This window comes from Ambystoma mexicanum, chromosome 2q, assembly GCF_040938575.1.
Source record: "Ambystoma mexicanum isolate Mex_15411 chromosome 2q, UKY_AmexF1_1, whole genome shotgun sequence".
NCBI lineage: Eukaryota > Metazoa > Chordata > Amphibia > Caudata > Ambystomatidae > Ambystoma > Ambystoma mexicanum.
This window is the reverse complement of record NC_090924.1, coordinates 73,624,088-73,642,911: the sequence shown is the minus strand read 5'-3', so window position 1 is coordinate 73,642,911 and position 18,824 is coordinate 73,624,088. Positions and strand designations below refer to the sequence as shown.

The 18,824-nt window shown below is 49.3% G+C and overlaps 1 protein-coding gene across 2 annotated transcripts in view; it reads right to left on the bottom strand.

Annotated features, from left to right (window-relative positions):
- LOC138569156 (glucagon receptor-like) overlaps positions 1-18,824 on the bottom strand; it is a 698,697-nt gene that overhangs the window by 360,287 nt on the left and 319,586 nt on the right. The window lies entirely within an intron of this gene.

Genomic DNA, 18,824 nt, shown 5'->3' with positions numbered 1-18,824 from the left:
CACTGATTAACACGAAGCAGCAGGTGTCGGGAGTAAAATCCATCTGCAGGAGTGGCATACAGATGGCAGTGGCAAAAGGGGAGGAGATACCTGTCAACCAAAAGAAAAGAAAAAGAACAGAATGGCCATCAGAACTACATACCAACAACTCACTTCAATGATCACACGAAATCCACAGCCATATGCATGCTAGCCCACTCCAAAGGAACATCACCACCCCAAAACCACTTGCGACTCATAACCATCTATATCGAGGTGCAAACACCATCACAAACGAGTGTCTGAGGGCGCCTCGAGACAGGGAGGGCTCAACAAGGCCAGATGGACGATGGTCCCACTATGGCAGCCCGGCATCACATAGCGTAGGGGAGGCGGATAGATCCCAAGAAGCCCTGTACATGGCAAACTCTGTATCAAATCACCTGCCCATGCATCCATCCATCATTCCCTCATCCCGGGATCAAAATGCCTGAATAATTACTCACATGACATTAGAAACATCCATTGAGTCTGTGCGTTATGCAGCCTGCTAAATCCACAGTGCCCCAGCCCGTAATTCCAGTGTTGTGAAGTAACATGTATTTGGGAACGGACGGCCTCATCGCCCACGTAGCTATTGCGCATCCCAAACTATTCATATCAATCATTGCTCCCTCGCCATGGGCCCTGTCTCAAGGACATAGAACAATAGAACGTTACATTTGCAGTCAGACCTGTGGGCATCTCCTCGCCGCTAGCTGGAAACCGAAAGCGCCGCCCTTCGAATTCCTCATTTGCAACATCACGTCGAAAAGGCATCTGTGGCCGTTTGAAATCACTAATTATCCCATCGAGTGCGGCTGTGTGTGAAAATGGCAACTGCCTTCACCCACGAATGGGACGCCCCGCCCGTCGTTGCAACTCGGTACAGTGATGCATGAGGGCCCACCGTTACTCGAGTACTACGTCCCACTGACCCCTCACAAGTCTGTTCGCGACTGCACAGATAGTATGTGAAACAATGGGACCACAGCAGAATGAACATATCAACCAATCTTACACGGCCATCGGGTACAAATACATGATTGCAATAGCAAGATACAATTCCCCGAATTGCAGCGTTGTGCGCGGGACGTGCTCGGCCAAAGGGGAGAGCAGTTTGCACAGGTGGAATCAATCACCACAGGTGGAGGCCATACAGCCTGAAAACACATAAATTGCACAGCCAGTCTCCTCCCACAACCACACCGAAATGCTACCGGCAGGACTCGCGATGTTGGCCCTGGGGGACCTGATAGCACTGCAAGTGCTCCGACTCCAAGAAGTAGACGAACACCAACTACAACCAGCCGCACGGAGGAGACGCAGGAGGAGGAGGAGGCCAAGGCAGGGCCAGCAAGGCCCACCAGCACAGCCACTACCACCACGCAGGCAGCCCGCAATTCAACGCCTCCGAGCACATCCGTTCAACCTCACTGATGAGCAGATCCACACCCTCTACCGTCTGGACCGGGACACCATAGCCGCCATTGTGGACATGACACAGGCTGACCTTGTCAGCATGATAGATAGCCCAACCGCCATCCCACCCCTACTGAAGGTGGTGTCTGTACTCCACTTCCTGGCCACAGGCACCTACCAGCACACAGTCGGACAGTTGCATGGCATTTCTCAGCCACTGTTCTCACGGACACTATTGCAAGTGCTCGATGCCCTCCTGAAGCACGCAGACGACTACATCTCTCTACCACGCTCGGAGCAGGAAATTACCAACACAAAAGTGGGATTCCATGCACTTGCCGGCATACCGGGTTGCATTGGTGCCATCGACTGCACCCATGTGGAATTGGTCGTCCCACATGCCATGGAGGCCCAGTACCGCAACCGAAAACAATTTCATTCCCTGAATGTACAGATGGTGTGTGACTCCAACAGGATCATTACACATTGTTGTGCCCGATTCCCTGGATCAACCCATGATTCTATGGTCTTGAGGAACTCTACAATACCACGCTACATGGAACGACACGCAGGGAACAGATCCTGGCTACTCGGTGAGTCTCATTACATGCATGATGATGTGGGGTATGTGAATCGTCAATGACCTGCCAGGAAGGGGGGGGGGGGGTGTGCGTACGTATCAATGGCATTCCACATCATACGTTTCTCGTCCACATACAGGTGATGCTGGATATCCACTGAAGAGATGGCTCCTCACACCAGTCCGGAACCCACGGGACCAGCATGAGGAGGACTACAACCATGCCCACTCACGTACCCGTGTAGTCATAGAACAGGCATTCGGCCTACTGAAGACCCGTTTCCGCTGCCTCAGCAGGTCTGGCGGGGCACTCCTGTACCGCCATGAGAAGGTTGCAAAGATGGTCATGGCATGTGTCATGCTCCACAACATGTGCGTACGTAGAAATGTGCCCATGCCCCCTGACGCAGAACTGCAAGCACCTGATGATGGTCATGATGAGGGTGGGGATGTGGCAGCACCTCATGGAGTCTGCGAGGCACCGGAGGGCCGTGACATTCGTCAGCATCTCATTGATGTATGCTTCTAGCACTCACGCCTGGTGGCTGATACATGGACACGGGACTCGTGGCACTGCGTGTGTCTGGGACATGCACAATATGGACTGTACGCCTATGATGGCCTAGTACACAAAGATCAATGTCCACACTTCTCATTGGTTGATCGTGCACTTTTTATGGCATATGTGATATCATGTTGAACACCCTATCGACCCGCCACCCAAGTGAGCCCAACACACCCCCTCCACCCTCCTACCTCCCACCCGAACACCAGTGTCCAAAGATGCTCATTGTCAGTGGGCTGTCGCTATTGCATGCCCCCTCTGCGGGTATCAGGGGCACCCCTGCCTGTGGAGCGCAGGTTCCTTCCAGATCTACGTTGGGGGCTGCCCTGGACGGAACTTGCAACGGATGATGTCTCTGCCTGCTCACGTCCATGCATGTCCCTAAGGGTTTGCGAGAGCTCAGTGAGCACACGGCGCACTGCGGCAAGTTCGGCACATACGTCTTTGGACGTCGCATGCAGTTCCCCCCTCAGGCTCTCGGTGCTACTCTCAATTTGTGCCCTTAGCGTCTCTGTACCTCTCTCCATTTCTGCCCTAAGTGTCTCTGTTGATGTTTCTATGTCTGCCTTGGTGCCCCCACATTCATCGGCATGGCCCTTGAGGAGTGTGGCCATTTGCTGCTGTTGGACGATTAACTTGTCGAGGGACTGTTGCCTCTGCTGGGCCATGGCCATTTGCGGTGGTGTCACAGAGGGGCTGTTGTCCTCATGTTGCCTTGCCACAGGGCTTGTGGGGGATGGCCAGTCGTCGTCTTGTGGCTGCACCTGCGTGGTATCCTCATGTTGTACGGGATGGGACAGACAGGGGGATTGGGACAGGTCATGGATGGATCTGACCTCGACATCCCCGTCTTCTGTGTCCGAGCATGCTGCCATCAATGGGGTGTCACCTATGGTGCTGCTGCCACCAGAGGCAGTGCCTTCTGTGGCATCCATTGGGGGGACCTGTGGTGGTGGTGTTGTGGCCATGCTGGCTGCTGGGGTGCCTGTTGATGTTCCCTCCTCTGTGCTGCCACCTGATTTGTGCTGCTGCCGTGTCTTGATGCGTGCAGCTGAGGTGGAGGGTCTCTGGCCGTTGGTCTTGGCCCTCTTTGCAGGTGTGCTGGTAGGGGTGTCCTGTAGCCCGTCGTTTGGATCGGACCCTGTGGTGGAGTAAAGGAGGGCGAGGGTTATTGATGGGTCAGTGGGAATTGGAATGGCATTGTATCACATGCATTGGGGTGGTACCTGAGGGTGATTTGGGTCGGGGTCTTGGAGGTGCTTTGATTTGTGTGTGGAGTGAGGGTGCAGTTGTTTGGCAGCCTGCAGTTAGGGTGTGCCTGCTGCACGTGTAGTGCGTGTTTTAGGGGTTTTTAATTATTTATGTATTTATTGTGGGTTTTAACGTGCGCTTTCAGGCCGATGTGTGTGGACGTTCTCCTGGACATGTGTTTCTGTTGCACTATGTGGACGCATGGTACTTCACATGGTTGGACTTTGTGGATTTGGCATTGTTTTATCTGGCCCACCTACCTGAATCTTCGGATGTCTGCACTCCTTTCTCCATCCCTCCGACTCCCTCTATGCTCTCCATTCCGATGGTGGAGGCACAGATTTCTTCCCAGGGGGTCAACTTGATGGGTGATTCAGGACCTCCCCCGGTGGCTGTGGCAATGTTGCGGTTGGCAGAGAGTATGCTGCGGACGCGTATCCGCAGGTCGTCCCATCGCTTGCGGCATTGCTGTGGGGTGCGGGGTGCGGTCCCCACCGCACTTACCCGCTGTGCCACCAGAGCCCATATGGCCTTCTTGTTTGCAAGTGCCGTCCTGGTCATTTGCGTGGAGAAGACGACGGCTGCATTCTCCTGGAGGGTCTCTGTTAGCACGGTGAGTTCCTCACGGGAGAAGTGGACCTGCCGCTTGCGGTCGCACGCTTTCTTCGCTACTTTTCCCATTTTTCGTGGTTTCGCTAGGGTGGTTGACGGGTTGGGGTGTGTTTCAGGGTAGTGATTTTAGTGGTTGTGTGGTTTTGGTGTTTTTATAGGTGTACGCCGGGATGTTTCCCGTTCCGGGCCCATGTTTTAACTTCCGTTTCCGTATATTTCCGGGCACCGTACTTTCCGGTAGGCGCACACTGCGGTGACCGCTAAGAGGGGTGGCGGTATTGCACCTAGGGCGCCGTACGGCGGCGGTGTGGGCCGTTTTGGGGTCATTTCCGCCATCGCGGTCTTTGCACTTCCGCCGTGGCGTGGTGCTCGTGCCCGATGGGTCGGAATGGGCCGCACTTTGCTCCTTCGTACAATGGCGGAAACGCTATTTACGCTGTGGCGCTCCGGTCAGTCGCTTTCCGCAAGGGTCGTAATGAGGGCCATAGTGTTGAGAGACTCAAATAATCAACAATTAAATTAGTTTCCATAGCTAATAGTCTAACATTAAACACTATACAAGAAACGAATGTCTAGGGTCAAGCCACGCATCCAATAAAGCCTATTAAAACCTTAGGACCAGATGGTCGCCCAGAAAGAGAGCTAACCCTATGCCCCCGCCCCCAGAGACTTCCAGAGGCATTCAAGAAGGCCGTACTAGAACATGTTACCAAGACGTGGCATATGACAGACTCTGTGCGCTACCATCCGGCCTCCCTTATTGACTCTTCTGCTAAGCTAATGTTTTGGGTAATTTATGCCCGCTCATGGGATGGCTTATGCCACAGAAGGTGAAGGCGGCTGCTCTGTATGGGATTATGAGAGGGAAGGGGGATGAATGAATAGTTACTTAGTACTCAACTAATTACTTTTTTTTATCCTGCTAGGAGTGGTTCAGTGTACTTAATGTTCTTGGACTTAAGTGGAGTATTTGGATCTAATAATATTTTTGGCAATATTAATGCATCCATCTTATGCAAAGTGCTCTCAGAGTTAAGGCTCCTGTCATATCTCCTGGCAATACTACAAGAATTGGATAAGGAATTAGCGAACTCAATTAATGCAAGTGTCAAGCTGCACGCCTCGCTTTAAGCGCATACCTGTGGTCCTTCTGGCAAGGTGAGGGGCAGTTGGACACGGAGGGCAAACCCCAGACAAGCCCTGCCAGTGGAATGCAGGGGATTGGTGGTAATGAATGTACGTTAAAAAATCGATTACCAAAATATCGAATTACAAAATTGTGAACGCCACTTGTACGCATTTTGTAACACGTCGTTGGGGTGGGGGACGAGGGGGTTTGTCCCCCTCCACGAATGTAATTTGTGTGGGGGACACCCCCGCAATCTTCGAAGCCCATAATACCGAACTAGAGGAACAGGGGACACCCCTGCAAATCCTGCTCCCCTTGTTCAGTATTTTGGGATTCAATGTTTTCAACCAGACCGAATGCACACTAATTGTGCATTTACTCTTTTTTTCGGTCTTTTCGTGCAAACCCGTGATAATATCCCTGCCCCACATACAGAAAAGCCTTCGACATTAATGTAAAGCAGGGACAGTGCTTCCACTGTGATGGATGGCTTGCCCTCCCACAGATGTACCCAGAAGACAGATGGACCAACAAGGAAGCAGGATCAAAGAGAAAAGAAAACTGGAGAACCAGGAAGGAACAGGAGAAGGCAGGTCCATACTGGAGGAACAAGCCTTCAGGCAGGAGGAAGGCTGGAAGAGTAACAATGAAGGACAAGGCACCGAGAAGGGAATGCCGGCAAGGAATAGCCGCTGAGGAGGCAGTAGAAGAGAACAGGGTCATGGAACAGGAGCATCACTCAATGCACGGAACTGGGTTGATGCGCAGTGTTCAGGCCTCCAATAGTCCCTGAAATAGGGGTCGGTAAGCAGTTGCAGTGGTTTGTGCACTGAGCATGCTCTCAGATGGAGCACTGATTCTCCGTGCATGCACAGCTCCTTTGAGATGGCAACTCCCATGCTGCATCGACCCGTCACGCGACCGCGAGGAGCCTGCGCGTAACAAAGATGCTGGTTCAATGTAGTGCGCCACACAGGTAGAGCCTCCAGACCCCAGGTAACTGCCCCATAGAGGCAGACGTCACAGTAACCGCAATGGAGAGATAACAACAGGCTTCTTTCAAGCTTATGCATCAGGCAGGATTGCCATTTACCGCCTCGCTCTTCCATGTATATGGAATCTCACTACTAGCACTGGAAATAACAATGCACACTCCCCCCTTTGGGAGACTGCACCCATCTGTCTGTTGGCAGGGCCTGTTCCTCAAGTGCTGCCCTGTGTGTGTGCCAGCATCTTATGCCTCCAACCACAACATGACACCTCATTGGGAATGTGTATGCCTGCACCATTGCCGGTGGCCTTGATAGCCATGTATTTGCATGGGCAATCTAGTCCTCATGGCCCAAACACTGACGGCTCTGCAGAAAGAGTTGGACCATTCGTCTTCTTCTAGGAGTGAACGGGACTTGGTCGAAACCCTTTCAAATCATGTGTGTTGTGTCTCGATCGAAAATTTGAATCCCTCCAACTAAAGTCTAGAGAGGAATGGTAGCGGAGCCATTTATAACACCGAGTAGCTCTGCCAATGGGATACATGAATGGGGCCATATAGATGGATAGTATGAAGCAGAAATCTGGGGGATTGCAGATAATCGCCCCATACATTGTCAAGGAAATCCGTTTTTTGTAAAATCTTCGTCTACTTAATGTATGAATGAGGAACTTCAGTACAGGAGACGGTAGGTAGTAGATCAAAAGCTTGGAAATAATTAATTTTGATTCGGGGCAATCAGCATGTTTCATCATCCAGCATCGAAGTATCTAATGCATGTGCCTGGCTTGCTTTATGCCAGGGAGAGATTCCCGCTGCGGCGAGTAAGCCAAAGGCATAACTCTCCTGAACTCATTCCGTCACGTGCTAATGGCCTTCTGCAAAGGAAGCCTATGCAAAAATGCTCCATAGGAAGGGAAAGTAAAGAGTTGCAGAAAATCAGTGTTCGCAATGATCTAATATTACAAAATCCCTGGGGGAACCGAAGCATACATACATGAGAAGGCGAAGAACAGTTGTCAGTTGTGTTGTTTCGTTAAACTAGCCTTTTCTGCTATAGCAGGAATGTGGAAAGTATGGCCTGTGGAAAAACACAGATGTGTTTGTTGAATTTTATTGTGGTATTTGATTGTAAAACATGGTTCTTCGACAGGAAACACGTGCGTAAGCCAACATTGCGCAGATCGGAGCAGTAGCACATGTGGGTCCCTGTTACGGTGCATGCGGGCACCATGTCAGGTGACCTTGTGCACCGCTCCTTAATAAAAGGGGGAGGGAGAGATTCCCGCCTCGATGCAGTAACTCCCCGTCACACTCTAACAACGTCTTGAGTCATTATTCAGCGGCCCGGAGCGACCCGCCCTGGGCCTACAACAACTGGCGACGAGGATGGGGCCCGCAGGCGTGCCATCCTCGTCCCTCCGGGTGCGTCCCAGCTGTAGTGTCGGCAGCAGCGCGAGGGCCGGTGCTGGGTGGAACTACCGGTGGCAAGGCCTACTAAACCTTGAGTGCCCAACGCAATAGGGTAAATCGGTACCCTGAACGCAGCGCCCTTACCGCAAGGTGTCCACAGCTGCCCTGGTCCCGCGGAGGAGAGAAAACATTTTTCTTTTTTAAAGGAAAGCATTTCCCATCACTCAGGGAGGCCTAGAAGAGGAAAGGTCTTTCAAATCCAATATACATATCAAGAACCCCACAGAGGGCCCAGAGTGCACAAGGGCAACATCACACCACCACCACGTGGTTGGAGTATACCCAAGTATACCCGTCAGATAGGGTGCCCCAGCAACGGTGCACTGGCGTCACCACCAGCTTCCCTGCAAGGGTGCTTGTGCTGCAGGGGCTGGGAAATAAACCTAGCCCAACAGGACTACCTCCCATAGGTACCACCATGCGTCCACACAACTCGGGTAGTGGCCCCTAGGTGACCACAGGGGTGCTTGTGCTGCCGAGGGCGTATTCACAAGAAAAGACAGACGTACAGCTCCGGAACAGCCCACGACTCCCCAAATGGCTTTACCGGGTGCCCTCCACTTCCTCTAAGCCACCCTACATTTGCACATAAGGGTAGCGAGGTCAGAATCACTTGGATGCAGGCTTCAAATAGATCGTCATGACCTGGGCAAGGACATCTAGGGTGTTAGAGATAGAGAGATGAAGGTTGGAGAGGGCTGTGTGAGCGTGTGAGTCAGCCAAAGGTGTAGGAAGAGGAGAGAAAGTGGCGACGAAAGCCTCAACTAACACCCTTCATGGGCCGGATGACCGGGAAGGTGGGTAGCAGTGCTGTGGTTGGCTTAACCTGAGGAGTAGAGGGGGAAAGGTGGGAGGAAAGAAGAAATTGGTCACTCCAGGAGAGAGGAGTGGTGAGAGGGTTGGAGAGGGGGAGTTCTAAGGAGATCAGAACATCCAGGGTGTGCCCTGCAAAGTGATTTGGGCCAGAGGGAAGAATAGAGAGGGAAAGAGAGCCGCAGAGGTTGCGAAAGAGCCCCGAAGAGGGACTAGTAGTATCCAGGTAGATGTTCAGGTCTCTGAGGAGGAGGAGTTGAGAGTTAGAGACAAGGAGGTAGGAGGAGAGGTCAGCCCTCTCAGAGAGGAAGAGGGCAACCTGGCCTGGCAGCCTGTAGATACAAGATGAAACACAAGATCAAACACTTGTGTATAGGCGCGTTACAAATGCCATATCATATCATATATCATATCATATCATTTTATCGTGGCCACAGTGAAATAGAGGCTAGGAGAGATAGAGAGCCTGCAGACCAGGCATTCAAAGAGGAGTAGCTTTGCATTGGAATGAGAGAAGCAGGCATCCACCTTGGGAAAATCAGGGCTACACCCCTGCCGGGACGGTTGGTTGTGGGTTCGTAGAGGATCTTGTAGCCATCAGGAAGGAGAGTGTCAAAACTTGTGACAGAGCTGGCCTTGAACCAAGTCTCAGTGAGACTGAGTACATCCAAATCAAGCTCTTCCAGGAGACGGCAGACGTCAGAAGGGTGTATCGAGTAGGGTCCCATCACCCTCTCTCCTGGGTATTGGCATCTCTGGGTAAGGAAGACACTCAGAAGCAAATCAAGAAACTGGAGCAGAATTTTCAAAGACAACAAGTTTATTTCTTCCAGCAGGCACATCATACAGCTTACATGATATCTCTGGGACTCTGCTACAATCTCTGAGTAAGACCCTACCTTTTATACACTTCTTGATTGGTTCAGTTCCCAATTTATGATGCAGAACACTCTTGCTCTATTTCACTGTGGCCACGATAAAATGATATGATATGATAGATGATATGATATGGCATTTGTAACGCGCCTATACGCAAGTGTTTCATCTTGTGTTTCATCTTGTATCTACAGGCTGCCAGGCCAGATTGCCCCTTCCTCCTCTAGGGTTGGCTGACTGGGCTGCCAATTCACAAAAGCTCCCATGCCATACTTACATCTGTAACTGATTAAAATTGTGTGAGCTGTGCCTGACCTTTAAAATGGGACATTATTGATGCCAGTCCTAAGATACTTTTAGAAACTGCATCATGGTTTCCTGTCCCAGAGTCCCAAATATGGGAATCAGCTGCATCGTCTGTGCTAATTGAACCAGCTGAATGCAACACCCACTATCATACCTTGACTGCTACCTCACTCCCACGGCTCGTCACTGTCAAGATTAGAGATAGGAAGCCCAGACACCATGTCCTTGACTACTGAACTTTCACTCACCTACTATGAGGTAATTCCTTTATCCTTTCAGTATGGTTCTATGGAAATGCACTTATTTGTATGCCCAGCATCTATCTTAGAGTGCCTGACTTTTTCCTGAACCGCAAAATGGCTGACCAATTAAGAAATGCCTGACCAACCTATTTTTACCCATAACTTCAGGTCTGATTAGTTTTAAACATAGATTATTTGATAATGTATCATAACATGCATACCTGACACATTCTCTACTGCACAGGACATTCTGACTCCATAAAATAGATCGTCCTCCAAAGCGCTTTTCTGTAAGCACTACATTTCTGATTTCTAGAACATTTAGAGTCATTGATCACCCCAACAAGTTATCTACGTTTGGTTTGAGGGGGAGTGGGTCTATCTTCATTACATTCAGTTTGCGAGGGACGGGGGACTCATTCCTTTACAAGTGTTTGACAGCAGAGCGAGAGTTAAAAGTAGCGATGTAGAACAGATTGCCACCTTTGAGGACTTCCGTGGAGGGCTACAGGCATCATGTACGCCCTGCGGGAGTAATAGAGGTGCCCAAGAAAGGACAGAGGGGGAAGGAAGAGATGGCAGCAGTGCTTTAAGTGGGGGTAAGAAATTGAGGGGGGCCCTCGTGTGGGGGCGTGGCATCCACTGTGGGCGTGGCCTAAAAGTGCAGAAATCATAGTAGGGTGCGCAAACAAATATATAAATGTATGTGAGCATTTATATATTTGTATGCGTACTACTATGGTTTGTGTATTTTTCAAGCCTTCTTTTATAAACATAGCAATGTTACATATTTCTATGTTTATAAAAGGTGGCTTGAAAGTGTACAAACCATAGTAAGTTACGCACACTTGTGTGCTTACCTTACTATTGTTTGTGTACTTTTCAAGCCACCTTTTATAAACATAGACATTTGTAACATATTTCTATGTTCATAAAAGATGGCTTGAAACGTACACAATTCAAGCCATCTTTTAGAAAGCGTTGAGGACGGACAAAACCCAAGGTGGCTTTGTTCGTCGACAATGCTGTATAAAAGATGCCTTGAAATGTGTACGTTTCAAGCCGTCTGTTATAAACGTAGAAATATTTCTACGTTTATAAAATATGGCTTGAAACATACACAGTTCAAGGCATCTTTTATAAAGATTTGCCAAAGGAGAAAGGCGCCTCGGGCTCAGTGATCTCTGCTCTGAGCAGAGAACACAGAGCCCGAGGCGTCTTTCACCCTCTGGGAACCCGCGGGCTCCGTGATCTAATCTACATATTAGATCATGGAGCCTGCGGGTTCACAGAGGGTCAGTGACCTGGCGAGGGCAAACAAAGGAACTATAACTTCCCTGATGACCCCTCAGATGGGGGGTCATCAGGCAAGTTACAGTGACTGACAGAAGTGGCAGCCAGCCTCAGCGACGCTGTGGCTGGCTGGCACTTCTGTCCACTTGCCTAACGTTAAACTGGCGGGCGCATCTCCTGTCGCGGCTGCGGCCGTGGCGGGATAATGCGTCCTGCCATGGCGTGGTGGGACCGGGGGCCCTGCAGGGCCCCGGCTCAGCCCCACTTTTTGGAGACTGGCGGGGCCCGGCCCCGGCAGGCTCCGGCCCACTTAAAGCACTGGATGGCAGGGTAGTTAGAGACGAAGAAGAGAGTGCCAGAGAGGTGTCTGAGGGAGGAGGCAACAGGGTGGCCAAAGAAGCAGTGGTGGGTGCCAGAGAGGTAGCAGAGGAAGGAGGCAACAGGGCAGCCAAAGAAGCATCAGATGGTGCCGAAGAGGTGGCGGAGGAAGGGGATGACAGAGGAGCCAGAGAGGGGTGAGTAGGAATAGAAAAAGAAAAAAGGAAGTTTATAAGGCACGGGGAGCGTCTATTGAACAAAAAAAGAGAAGATGGCCTGAGGTCCCTGGACCAAGAGGGTACCATTTAAGTAGACATTAATGATGTCTACATATTAAGAATTGACTTAATTTCCAGGCCAGGTTTGGGGTTCTTGTGTTAATTAGGTTTTAAAATATTTCACGGCGAAGGGGGTGTCTACTTCTTGCATGAATATAGCCATATCTCCCCTGGTGCTTTGCAACAGAAAGGCTTTTCAGAAATGAAATCTGCCATTTTTAATTTGTTCGATGCAAGCGATTACTGTGGTAATACCGGGGGAATGGGAAAACAAAAAGTGCAAAAAATACTATTTGAAGGAGGAAAAAGGAAGAAATTGTATCAGGATTTATTTTGCCGGATTTATTTTGCTGTTCACAAGAATTTAAGTAAAGCTGTGCGTAACCCAGAGACCTTGCACGTCATTTTACAAAAATCAACCCCCCCTTCACCGTCTATCTGTCAATATCTTTGATACCTCAGCAGAGCCAGGGAAGGGACAGAGGTTGTGCCTGAGAAGAGGGTTATTGGCGATGGAATGCCAATGCTGAATAAACAATGATGATGCTCATTGGTTTTGAACTCAGTACAATACTCAGAATTAAATCCTGTTTGTGGTGAGGTCCAGGGTCTGATGGAAGTTGACATGTTACAGGAGAATGTCACATGAATCATGGGGCGGTGTTATTCCCTCTGCTCAAAAATATAAGGACACAGATGGTAAATCAGCCCTTGGAGAAAGAATGTTAAGTGTTTTATTGCAGACTAATTCAACACACACCAGAGGACCCAGCCTAGATCTAATTTTGGGGAAGAAAAATGTGCTGTTTTATAGAACTACTAATGTGCATATTTTGTTCATTAACGTGTGAATCTTGAGACCTACAGAAAAGGTTCAGACATCTCTCAAAAACTCATGAAGAACCCTGTCTGTTGATAGAAATCCCCTAAAAATGTCATTGTGCGAACAGGCCCAGCTTCAGCATTGTGGGCAGGGGGGACAGGCCCCCCCAAGGGCACCCCATGTCCCCCCTAGAAATGCAGACTTTTCAGTAGTGTTAACTACCACTGGGACCAGGGAGTACAAGGGGTTTGAAAGGAGGGGGGTTAGCGAGGGGAGGAGGGGGGCTGCACTGCAGGAGGCCCAGACAGGATTTGTTTGCTTGCCTTGGACAATGATTTGTGGCCCACAGCCATGAAAGAACAAATGACCAGGGAGATGGAGGGCCATTCACACCTCTTAGTAAGGCAGCAGACTTGCTCAAGCAGGCAGCCTACAACTATCTAGCAAGATATTGATTATCGTATAAGATTCTTTGTTCTGCGCATTCTAACCAGGTTGTAATCTGTATATTTAAACTGCCTGCCACCTATTGGATTAGGACTTTAACCGGTGCTTTATATAATTATATTATAAGGCCTGCAACCTACCTTATGATATAATGACCTTAGCCTGCACACATAATTTGGCTGTAACCCACCCGTTTGCCCTCCTAGCCTTGTGCTGCATACACAACTTGTTTGATCCTTACCTGATTATGACTTTCAGCTTGCTGCTGGATATGTAACCTGCTCTAACATACCTGTAATAACTTCACCTTATCTCTTTGCTCTGCCATTTATGTCTGCTTGCACACCTGATAACCCCCGCCCCCCGTAGCATGAGGTGAGGCTTTGCCAGATTCGCCCCCCCTTGTAGCATGAGGTGAGACTTTGCCAGAATGTGCATTCATACTTAAATTGTCACTCATGTTTGCTTGCATACCTGATGTAGCCCCCCATACCACAAGGTGAGGCCTTGCCAGAATGTGCACTCATACTTATATTGTCACTCAAGTATGCTTACATATCTGATGCATCCCCGCACCATGAGGAGAGGCTCTGCCAGATGATATTGTACCACCTGTAGGTTGTAACCTTATTCGTGATCTTGCACTTCGAAGAATGTTCACTTCGCACTTACTGTAACTAGCGGCATGATGCCTGAGGGTTTGGTGCGCCGCTATAAATGCAAAAATAAATAAATTAAATACAAAAATAAATAGTATAGAACTGTGGAGGGGAAAGCGGACACTATGTGAAGTTTGGGAGTTGGGGGTGGTCTGGGGAGTCAATTACAGTTCAGACCTTTCTGAATTATTGGGATAATATCGGGGGAATTTTGCGAGATTACTGCGGTAATAACCCAAGACACGATCGGAAACTAAAATGAGTCACACAAAGCAAGGAAAGAAAGGAAGTAATAGTAGGGAGCCAGAAATCAACTGAGGTGGGTTGGGGGGGGGGCATAGGGAAATGGAAGGAGTCACATGGGGAACGCCTGTGAGAACTTTTTAATTTTCAAGCATTATCGATTTTTCAGGGATCATAACATGCATAAGGTTTCGCTTATTCATTCCATCTGGCCGCAGCCTTCAACAGCACTCACCTAGGCCCCTGATCTGTCCAATTCTTGTATTATTGCCCAATTGAATTCTACAGCCCAATTTATCTCATATTCAGCAGATGTATGCACATGAGCTATGGCTGTATCAAACCTGAGGAGAGGAACACCGATTCTAAGATGTGTTTGCGGTAAGAGTAGACTATTGACTCTGTAGCTCTTGGCCTATCCTATCGCTTGCAGACATTTGCTATCCCCCATGCTACCTCTTGATCACATTCAAGACACGGAATAGCTCAGATATGGGTAACTAGAGACCCCAGCAACACATATGCAAACTCCACATTCTGTCCTATGCGGCCGTATGTCTACTGGCGGTGATTGCTCAGCAAACATTAACTAGATACGGAATGGCTTCCTGACACCCCACACGCCTCCCCCACTCCAGTGACACCCGCATAGTCTACCCTTAATGCCCACAATGCTATGTAGCTTTCAGCGAGATTCTGACCGCACACCGCCAGCCCACAGGCTCCATTCGCTAGTTCAATAATGGAGTAATAACACCATAGAAGAAACATGCACGCATGGTTCCCTGGCATCTCTATGCAAGCTATGCGCGCAATGAGCAGACTTCTCAATCCGGGCGCCCGCCGCTAATGAGCAGCTGTGTGACGTTGTTGTCTTTCTCTGTGAGAATTCCTTTGCAGAGCTGAGAGCTTCCGGTCTGCGGAAATGGATGCTTTCCTGACTGGTGGAACCTCCAGTTCGACCAGGTACCACATTGCATATTTGGTGCCATGCTTGTGTAGGGTAGTTTTTGCTTCCAAAACTGTCTCACTGGTGATTTGCACTGACTGAGTAACGTCGAGAAATAGTCTGATTAGGTCAGATTAATTTCCCTCTCTGCCGGGTGCTGCGCGAGAGCACATCACATCATGGTATAATACATGGAATATTCTCTCAACTATTGGATGTGGCGGTGTCTCGGGTCTGGGGCAGTGTGCGCGCATCCGTTGCCAAGGGAACCACAGAGTAAAGTTTTGATATTAAGTTCTATTTTGGGCACTGATTCTGGCAACACAAGAATCTGCAAGTTGTGCGCCAGGATTTACCTTCCAAGTGCTTATTTTGCAGGACGACATTTTAAAGATAAGTCTTGAGCTTGACCGCGTACTTTAGTAACCGAGCACCTTGCCCTCGCTGTTACCGGTGCGCTGTTTTGCCACCTGCATTCGTGCACAGAGTTTTTCCACCGAGAGCCTTGCCCTCGCTGTTACCGGTGCGCTGTTCTGCCACTGGCATTCATGCACAGAGTTTTTCCACCGGTGCCCTTCACGTGTCCGCCCTACAGGTGAGCGGGTCTACCTTTTGGTTTACATGGTTGTTGACTTGAGTTTAATGATTCTCAAAGCACTCAAACGGTTGCGTGGAAGTCATTGGCATAATGTACAGTGCCATTTCTGCATGCCATGAGGTGTTCTTGGCACTTTTCTGAGACAGTGCACTGTCCACCTGATCCACGATAGTGGTTAATGGTGTAGAGAAGGGGCCTTTCTGAGCAATGTAACTTGCATGTATCTGGTGCACCCAGAGCAATACCCCCTTGAAGCAATGGCTGCATCTCCTGGGTAGAGCAGTGGATCCACTATGGAGGCACCTCTCACCGCTGTGGGCAGAAGTCAGCTTCAATGCCTCATTTATCTCGCCTCCAAGCCATCTGACCATCCAGAATACAGTCCACACACTGAATTCAGTTTGATCAACCAATCAGCAGCCACCAATCAAGCCCTCGTTCTCAGCTGTCCCCTTAGTAAGGTTCCAAACGGGGTTTTGGTTGAATTAATCTGTAGCTGGCAAACAGGTGCACTCAGGCAACTGCATGTTTGTGAATCTCAAGGGAGGCAACAAGGTGGGCATAGAGTAGAATTAGGCACCCAAAAGACCAAAGAGGGGCAGGGAAATGGAAGGGGAGGTACTCTGTGACGCCTGGCACGCAGGTGCACAACATGCCCAGAAGGAGGGTGCTGCAACCCTTCAATCACTGCTCCTTGTTTATGCATGACCATCGCTCCCCAGCGACTGCGATGCCTCGCCCCTGGGAAGAGGAATTAAGCCTGCACTCTTCACCGCTTGTTGGCGTCTCATTGATCAGGCTCTGGCACAGCCAATAGGTTCACTGGTCAAAGAAATAGAAAGACTTAACTTCCAGGCAAGCGGATGCCTCGTGGTTTGAGCGTTGGCTGTCCCAGTGTGACCAGGCCTTCCTCCTGGCCTCAGGTGCGGACAGGGGTGTTGCTAGGTCTGGAAAAGACCCGGGGCTAAGATAATGTCGGAACTGTTGGGACTGGGGGCTAGCTAGCCTTTTGGCTGTAGCTCCTGAGATTCTACCCGGGGCTACAACCAAAACACCAGGGGCTATAGCCCCCTTAGCCCCCCCAGCAACGCCTCTGGGTGCGGAACTCGGTGCTGGCGTCAGCAGATCCGGCAGTTAGGTCGCGCAAAGCCCGGGTTTCGCTCCCTGTTTCGCTTGCCATTTCGCACACATTGCAGAAGCGCCTGGATTCAGTGAAAGCAAAAAGTCGACCTGCCCCAGAATGTGCCATGGGGACCCTCCATCTTTATAGCAAAGGTTCAGCAGGATTTGCCCCTAGCTATGGAGCCCTCCAAACAGCAGCCATCTTGTTCGCTGCTCCACGCCACCCACCGAATTTGCTATTTTTATGACACCATTTTAGAACTTTTTCTCCCTTTACCCTACTATGCACCCCCCTCCCACATACAGTAGATGGACATTCACAGAACGTGCCCAGAGCGGGCTGGGTATTCCTTTTTCAGTGCACTTTTTTAAGCAATAACAGGCACATATGCAATAATGCATGTGCTATGTGGGGAAACACCAGTGGATTAAAAGCCCACGATTCATGAGAATCACACAGATGCATATTTTCCATCAGCCACAGGGATTGTAGGATTTCTGTGAAATTAACTAGTGCTAAACTGAGGACATTCGTTCAACATGACAATCCCGTACGACCATCACAGTAACTAATCTAATCAGATCCCTGTGTTTATTCAACATTGAAACCATAACAAGCCAATTAATCATTCTGTGTGATTAGATATCCTTTCTTAGCTGAACATTCCAAAGACAATTCCCACAGACAAAAATTCCCTAAAACCCAACAAACTAGCTGACTTGAATGAAATATGCTGTATTTCCATTTTACTTCACATTGTAAACAGTATACTACAGTATTGAACTTGCCTTACAGTGAATATCCTTACAATGAATATTCGCCTGTTTGGAAAAAGACACACGTTACATATGTTGCATCCAGAATTACACCAAACCTAATGATGTAAAAAAAAAACTATTGTGAAAGGGTCACAGGTGTTCTGATCAAACAATGCCAACTTGGGATTCTGGTGACAGAACCCCCAAAACAAAATACTACTCTCCCCAACCATTCATTTTTTTGGTATTACCCAAATTTATCATTTACATACGATCGAATGGTAAATCTGGCCTGCATTTGGCCAGTACCATTCGATCGTTTGTAAACTATCAGTTTGGGAAATCACCACCAAGACTGGGAGCTGGGGTTGCGGGGGTGTCAACCACTCCCCATTTCTGGTAGTGATGACCTTTCGGGATGGCGGGGGTGTCCCCTGCTTCTGGAGGTTGGGAGGCGGGGACGAAAAAGGAAACAAAATGAAAATCGTCCCCTGCGTTATCGGGTCCGACCCACGTAGGAGGGACAAATCCAACACCCCAGGGTCAGAAACAAAGCAGACGCCAAAAAGTAAGTAGGGGGTGGGTGGCGGAGTGTTTTGGGGACAGTGGGGGGTTTAAATTTGGCCCAATACGGGCACAGCAAAATTTATCTTCGTGACCGAATTGACTACGGTCAATTAGGCCGCCAACAATTTTGCCACAGCCACATGGTATACATCCATTTTTTACCATAATGTCTTTTTTGTTGTAGTAAATCTAGCTGATTTTCTTATTTTGTTTCACCATAAAGTCACGTTGTACTGTACAAGACATGTGCCTTGAAATAGTTGGCAGATGACATGTAGCACTCCATAAAACACATACATGAATACTTTTTTTTGTAATGTTCTAGTCACCACCCTGGTGGTTGAACAGTGGTGAGGCTTGTCTAAGATGTGGTGTTTTGTGATGCCTCTAGGGCTCTCCAAATAGTCCGGACTCTTATCTGATTGCCACCCCACACCCGTAGCCCCACCCTCACACTTATGACAGGGGACATCTGTACCATTCCATGTGC